The 8,233-nt window shown below is 37.4% G+C and overlaps 1 protein-coding gene across 1 annotated transcript in view; it reads right to left on the bottom strand.

Annotated features, from left to right (window-relative positions):
* Positions 1-8,233, bottom strand: part of PDE7B (phosphodiesterase 7B) — a 315,252-nt gene that overhangs the window by 145,195 nt on the left and 161,824 nt on the right. The window lies entirely within an intron of this gene.

Here is an 8,233-nt window from a genome sequence, read left to right as displayed (position 1 = left end):
TTGTCAGCAAATTGGGTTTGTAGGAACAATTTGAAGTTGAACGTTCATGTGGATAGCTCCTGTTTTCTTGGAGGCCTTTGCAACAAGCCCATCTTTTTCTCCTCGTCACATCTCTGCCATTGCAAAGGGCTTTATTTTGCTTGGCATTGTGTTTTGCTGATGTACAACCTAGTGCTCCTGCTCTACATTCCTTGCAGGGCATGTTTATCACACAATCATTTGACGTTTCTTTAGGGAAGAGAAGAGGAGACTTCTGGGAAAAGAAAAAGACCATGGCAAGGTGTGTTATATTTTCATTGCCCTCATGTCATTTTTTACAATGGGGAAACAGCAAAGGCTACTGTAATTTTGTTGTTGTTATTATTCCTCTAAATCTATGGTTAATAAGTTTAGTTTTCCACACTGAGTTAAATGGCTTTTCCCTTTCTCTGGATGGAAAAATACACTGGTAAACCTACTCTCTTTCCTACACAGTGAGGAAGCATCAACATCTTTCAGGGTATAAAACAACAAAAAAGACATTGAAGACACTACTGTTTGTGAATTTCATTATTGAAATATTGATCAGACAGCTCTTCCTATAACAACTGGGTAGTCACATAGTCCGATTAGGGAAAAATCAGTGTTCTACTTATGAGAAAGATGTGGCCTTTAAAAAATTTTTCTTATGTTTATTTATTTATTTTGAGAGAGAGAGAGTGAGAGTGAGAGAGCATGAGTGGGGTAGGGACAGAGAGAGAGAGGGAGAGAGAATTCCAAGCAGGCTCCATGCTGACACAGTGTAGACCTTGACACAGGGCATGAACCCATAAACCGTGAGATCATGACCTGAGCCTAAATCAAGAGTCGGACACTCAAACAACTGAGCCACTCAGGAGCCTCTAACTTCCCTCTTTGTTAAGAGATGAAAGGATTTAAGGATCAGTGTGACACTTCCACCACTTTTGACAGCCCTTCCGGCTCTTATCTTATGCTTGTATCAGACCTGAGCATCAAGGCTTTCCAGATTTGAAACAATTTTATTTAATAAGCACATGTGGGCTGTTGTACTCTATTAGCATATTTCCTGAATAATGTCTTAAACTCACTCCTCAGTCACAAACTTCCTTGACACAACAGCTGAAGAGTTTCCTAAGTGTTTGACTATTTTTATTTTTGTTCAGTTATTTTGCAATAGTACTTAGCATCAGGATATCCTGACCCTTGGAACAAAGGGGTTAAGAACAAAGAAAACAAATATATGATATAATATGTCACATACACTAATGCATTAAGAATACAACTTTTCATGGAACATTTCTTTCAGAATGACATTTTTAAAAATCCAAGCACATAAATTTCCCCTGTGTTCTCTGTATTGTTTTACATATTTCCTTGTAAAAATATCTTAGAGAAGTTACAAAATGTTGGATCACTGAACATGAATACTTCCTAGTGGAGAGGAGGTAGGGCCAAGCAAGCACCATCTCAAATTTTCATTCCCAAGAAGGAATCTACTTTGTTTGAAGGTTCGAAAATTGAAAAGTTTGCAGGAGAAAAATTCTCCCCAATATGGGATTATCTTCATCCCAGGGTAGAAGTGCAAAAATACCACAAGAAAGGTCATTCTCATGGTATTTCTGTCTCACATAGAAACAGGAAGTACAGGAAATCTTGCGGGAAAGCTTGGCTCAGGAGATTTTTGGCTCAACTACAGGCTCAAGAGATTGGGCTAAATTGACAAGATGCTAGTATTCAGACTAAAACTATTATGCACACACATTCTCTAACAGGTGGTTTTGCTACATATCATAGGTGCGATATTTTTCGTCCTTCAGAGAGTTGCTTTGGAAGAGCATGCCTGTAAGCTTCCTCGGTGGGCATCATTCACCTTGAGATTGTACCTGCGGCTAGCAGTTTGGATCACTGGGGGTGGGGTTGGTGACGAGCCTCTGTACCCATAGGAGTCATGCAGAAAAGAGGTCTCATCTCTGTGACTTGCGAGGATTATTACAAATCGTAATATCTGCAATTAATGTGCTACCGATAGGACATTTTAAACTTTCCAAACAACCTCATTTTTAATTGTGGGCATTGTGAGCCAACCTAACTTTCCACTAAAAGGAAAATAGGGTAGTTATTTTTTGTGTAAAAGAAGTGTAATGAGAACTAACCAAGTCAAAAACAGCTTGTTCCATGGGATACTTAATTCTACCAAGAATACTTTGTTATGTGTTTGCAGCTATGAAGGAAAGAATTGGTAACCACAATACTAAAGGATATAGCCAAGAACAAAGATTCAAAGACATGATTTAGAACATGGATTATTCTGAAGAATTTCTATTGTTCTGGGGGCTATGTTACAATCTTACAGGCTTGTGGGTGTTCTAGTCATTAAGCAGGTAATATATGTGACTTTAAAAAGAAAATATTAACAATATTAAACATTTCTAATTATCTTAGAAATGTATATTTGTTGGAAACTTGAAATATATATTTATTTCAATTTTTTATAATTTTGAACCTATCAATTCTCACAAAACTTCATTTTAATGGAAATCTTCTCACTCACATATTTTGACAATGCTTCATACACTTATTAAACTGCATTCTGCTTCCATATTTAAAGAAACATTTCAAACTATTGAGGGAGTTTATTAATTTTGTCCTGGCCTTTCCTCTCCATCAGTTCAAATACAGATGTGTAAACGTGTGTGTGCACAGAACCACCCTGGTTTCCCAAATGCAATTCAAATGAAAATCAAAAGGAGCAAGGAAGGAAAAACAGGTCTTTCAACTTTGTTTAATGTTGTCTAAGTAGAAAAAGCTCACACAATTTACAGTGTCCTTCGAAAGGAATAGAAATGTACTAACTTTGACCTTAACTAATCTCAAGGAACCATGCCAACCAATAGGGGAAGGGACTTGGTTTGCAGACGGAGCACATGAGGAAGCAGGTGTCTCCACTGTCACGTGGAAAGAGAGGAGAGTGGATGGTGCAAGATGAGGAAAGATGAAGTAGGAAAAGTAGATTCACAGTTTGATTTCACAACAAGTATGTAAACTACAATCAAGTCTTCTCTTATTCACTATGCAAATGTATATTAATAGCGAAAGCACAAGCAGATGGGAGAACCTTCTGCACAGCCCTTTTTAGGGACCAGGGACCTGCCTGGCTTCCCTGCCCCAGGTTCGGGTTTTCACTGTGAGTTACCACTTCTTTGCTTTGCACATTTAAAGAGAGAAACCAGAGTTTTAACTGGAACTAGCATGAGATCTCTATCTTGACTCTCAGACATCTTAACTAAGGCTAAGTTTACTGTCTCTGACAGCCCAAAACAAAGAAGTCCAATAACCCAGGGGTTGAGAACAAAATGGCAGGATGACTTGATTTTCGCAACTTTGCCCTTCCTCCCTGCTGTTGAAAAACCATACATAAAAAAAGACAGTGTTGCATGGTAAACAAACAAACAAACAAACAAACAAACAAAAAGCAACCCAAAACAAAACAAAAGCAGACCTGAAACAAACCAACACTCTCGTGCTCCCCCCACCCCCCCCATTAATCTCTCCATTACTGAGCACTTGAAGGTTTGCTGTGTGACAATAGCATCCTCTGGCTGAAACCTGATTTCAGAACATATTTCTGATTGTGGAAGATTGTAAGTGAAGTACACTTTTTATAATTTCATATTCAGGTGTATTGGCTTCCGAAGAAATATCGACAACAATGAAATCTCCAAAGCAGCACTCTGAGACTACTTAGGAGCTACTAACTACTAAAAGTAGGTTTTGATATCAACTCACCACTGAACTTTGCCTCAAACTTAATGATGTCTCCATAAATGGGTCTGATAGCAATAACCACACTACCTGTCACATTGGGATCTTGTAGAAATAAAATAAGATTAACCTTTGAGTTAATTTAAAACCATAATATGTTCTAAATGTTTTAAATGATTATTTATAAGCTATAAGAAATCATAATTGACAATTTACCTAAACTCAAATTTTGGCTATGTTTTCTTGGGGTCTTTTATAAAGCTGAAAAGTCAACCCCCCAATGCTTGAAGTAGGTCCTAATTTGGAAATCCATGTTCCCCGAGAGGATGCAGGAGCAGAGGAAATCAAAAGCAGGGATATTAGAGTGGCTCAGTGGAAGAGGGGGTGAGGGATTTAATGGTACAAAGGTGGGGTAAAGTAGATAAAATGATTGATGTGTGAATGAGAGTAGATAGACGAAGAACAGAATATGTGTTAAAAAAAAAGGTCTCAGTAGGATAAATATTTATTATAACTGCCTTTTGGAGTTGTGAAAATAGCCCATGAATCATACCTAGGATGTCAGCTTGCGTGACCTGCAGCATCACTATTATTTAGTGCTCTGGTTAATACTGTATAGACTCCTTTGATTGGAAATTCCAATTTTAGCCCACAATGACTAATGGTATGTTTGATCTTCATGAGCTGTACGGCTCTGTGTCATATGCTGTGGTTGTGAACATGTGTGTTTAGGCCTCCACCGGCCTCATTTCCCTAGACTAACTTATGTGGGCCTCAATTTTTTTAGCTTGAGGGTCTGTATGCCTCAAGCATTTTTATAATTTTGATTGCTCCTTGCTGGTCTCCATTTAATGTGTTTTTAAAAGAAAAGTATAGTGGGTAAAACTGAATAGAATGTTTAAAAAGTAGCCTAAGCAGAATCTGAAATACATTTCTTCTTCTTTTTTTTTTTTTTTTTTTTTTTTTTGCTGATGGGATGTTTGAATTTTGAAGCTTTCAAGAATTAGGCCAGGCTGAGTAGATTTCAAGGAGGCTGGAGGGGAGATTATAGACATCCACAAGGAAATGCTGAGGAATGCCTGAGTGAGGGGTTTTCCCTCTTAATATAATAATGAAAAAAAAACAACAACCACCCTAGACCACTAATAAGATCTAGAGAGATTATCAATATAACATAACATAAAAGGAAACAACATGAAAGGAAAGTGATACGATGGTAAAAAGTAAAATTTTCTAACAGGACCTATTTTTTCCCTTGGCATTCATTTATGTTTATGTTTATGGAGTTCAAAGTCAATTTCGACGAAGGAAATTTCAAATGCTACATGTGTAGGGAGTATAATCCTACTGCCTCTTCAAAGTATTCTTTATGTTTTTCTCTATCACTTATTACCTCCTGGTGGTTATGAATTACATAAAATATCTATGCCTGAAGGTGTCTCTCAGATGCTATTCCAAAGCAATGCTTCTCAAATGTGAATGTGCATATAAATCACCTGGAGATCCTATTACATGCAGAGTCGATCCAGCAGGGCTGGGTGGAGCCTTGAGACTTTGCAAGCTTCCCGCGGATGACAGGGCAGCTGGTGGTGGACCACACTCTTGGTAGCAAGGCTAGAGGGCTACCATGTAGCAGATACTTTCTGCCTCTCCCATATTAGTTATTTATGAAAGAAAATGCAGTTAACGTCCTGATCTTTACAGATACACGTAGTAGGACTCTTGAAAATGATCAAGTAATACCGGCTCAGGTCAAATAGTCTCAATTGGCAATAAGCAACCAGAACCACATGTCAGAGCAGGGCTGTGTTCAGTGATATTCATGACATCGAACAACTATGTGGCTTTTAAATTTTGTTTCATTCATTCATTTTCCCTCCTGTGAATTAACTTTAAAAATATGGTTGAATGTCCAATATAAGGTACTGTGATGAATAATACATCTGATAGAGTCTTAACTTCAAAACTAAGTGGCTATTTTTGAAAATCTTTTCTGACCAAATATGAAACAAAATTTGCTTAGGCCAATTTTGCCATTGCCTCTTCTTTCTAGCATTTTGTTGTGGTCTTATTGCTATGTTTAGAACAATCAGGATAAAGGTAAGGGTCTGAGTCTTGAATCTCCACTATTAAGGATATTCTCACCACGACCTGCTCCTTCATTTGATTTATTAGAGGTCTTTGTAAAGTGGTCTTTGGATGAAGCCTGGTAATCTTTCCCACTGTGATATTCCAGGCATGAGTGAATGGTGGCCAGATGATTTCACTAAGCAAAGATGGAAAAAAAAAGTAGGCATTCGTGGAGCTATAGCCAGCAGCCAATGTGCTGCTGACTCAGAGAAACACACTGTAATGTCACAGCCACAGAAACACGAAACAAAACACAAGAGATAAATAAACTCTGCAACAGGCTGCACTCTTTATCAGGTATTGCCTAGAATTTATGCAGCTCCAGGGATAGAATTCATGGGAAAGTGCTGCCAGAAGCAAGAGGCATGTGAACCCAAATGGGAGACAAGGGTAATCAAGAGCACGAGGCTAGAACACGACCACAATTTACGTAATTAAAAATTTGTAAAGTTAAAAAAAATTTTATCGTTGACTAAGTAAGAACACTTAGAATAAGTGGAAGCATCTGCTGGTAATTGTAAACACAGTTTGGTATATATATTTTTTCCATTGTCTTTCCTGGTTCTTTCTAAGGCTAAGTGCTTTGCTATGATTACTAACACCTATATTTCCTCTTGTTCCCAGGGTAACTAAAAAACAGGGGAGAGAAAGCTGGAAGATATTAGATTAAAACTAAAATATATCATGGTGATTATTTTAGATAATTTTAGCCCCTGTTTTCCTCTGTGATGGAAGGAGAGTCAAGGTAAGGTGAGGCCACTTACCAGATAGCATATAGACGCTATGCAACACATTCCCTGTGTAGGACAGTAAAGGCATTCTGATCTACAAGCTCTCTGCCCCCTTTTTGAAATATAATGTTGCTAGAAGAAGAAGAATAGCCCCATCATCAAGGAAAGAAAGCCTAGCACACTAGAATATTTGATAACATTGATGTATATATAAGGTCTTCATCATGAAAAGATTCTTTAAGAGTTTCTTTTGGTAACTTTCTTTTCCATCCCACATTCAAATGCTAAGTAAATTTTGCTTCTTCTATTCTATAAATTATCCAAAATGATTGCAGATCCTTCTGCACATATCATACGGTTACAAACTGGTCCTACCCTATTTTCTTATCTGAACCTCTGAGTCCTCTTACTCTCTTTTCTCCATGAACACCATTCCTGAATCCATTCTGCAGCCTGACAATGAGACTTCTTGTATTTTTTTGTTCTCCGGTCCATCTTTGCTTTTGATGGTAATGTTTTGTTGCCTATTTAAGTGTAAGGTAAATCTACCTTTGACTTGCATATATTCACATACCTTACTACTCTTATGTCTGTGTATCTTGATTAGAATATAAGCAGTCAACTCTAAAATCATCTTTTTATAAATGCCTTTTTAATGCTGTTATTACTTTCTTTTCTGCTTTCAAACTTTAAGGAGTCAATTGATTTGAGCTACTATTAAAATATGTTTTTTGGGGTGCTTGACTGGTTTAGTTCATCCAATTCTTGATTTTGGCTCAGGTCATGGTCCCAGGGCTGTGTGGGATTGAGTCCTGTGTCAGGTTCCACAGTGAGTGTGGAGATTCTCTCTCTCTCCCTCTCTCTCTCAAGTGAAAAAAAAAAATAAATAAAATGTTTTTCAGATTTCTCAGTAACTTAAAAAAAACTTCAGTAAGGTCATATTTATCTTTAATAGTTGTGGCATTGTGACCTGGACATGCTTTATAATCATGTCATTTTCAAATATGTAATTAATTAAAATGATGAAAATATTAATATTAATTGGACATGAAGAGAATTATTACTTATAAATATAGTCCAAATCCCTCTGTTGGACATTTATGTCTTCAAAAAGATTCCCACTTACTCAGTTCTCTAAATTCATTACAATTACATTTGACACACAAAATTTCTATGAAAATTACATTGTTGTCCACACATAGCAGATGTACTGTCATATTTTGTGTGGTAGGCAGAATATTGGCCTCCCAAAGATGTCTGCACTCTAACTGCTAAAACCTATGAATATGTTAGGTAACATGGCAAAAAAGAAATTAAGGTAACTGATGCAAGTCAGGTTGCTAATGAACTGACATTAAAATAGGTAAACACTCCTGGATAATCACATGGGCCCGATGAAATCACAAGGGTCCTTACATGTGGACTAGGGAAGCAAGGAAGTTCAGTGTCAGAGTGGTGGGATGTGAGATTCACTGGCTTTGAAGATAGAAAGGTGCCGCCCAGCCAAGTAATGAGGGCAACTTCTACAAGATAGAAAAGGCAAAATCCAGATTCCCTCTTAGACCCTCCAGAAAGGAATGAAGACCTGTGTGCACCTTAATTTTGACCAA

The sequence above is a fragment of the Suricata suricatta genome, chromosome 7 (assembly GCF_006229205.1).
Source record: "Suricata suricatta isolate VVHF042 chromosome 7, meerkat_22Aug2017_6uvM2_HiC, whole genome shotgun sequence".
NCBI lineage: Eukaryota > Metazoa > Chordata > Mammalia > Carnivora > Herpestidae > Suricata > Suricata suricatta.
The sequence above is the reverse complement of the archived record's forward strand: the minus strand, read 5'-3'. Positions and strand labels throughout refer to the sequence as shown.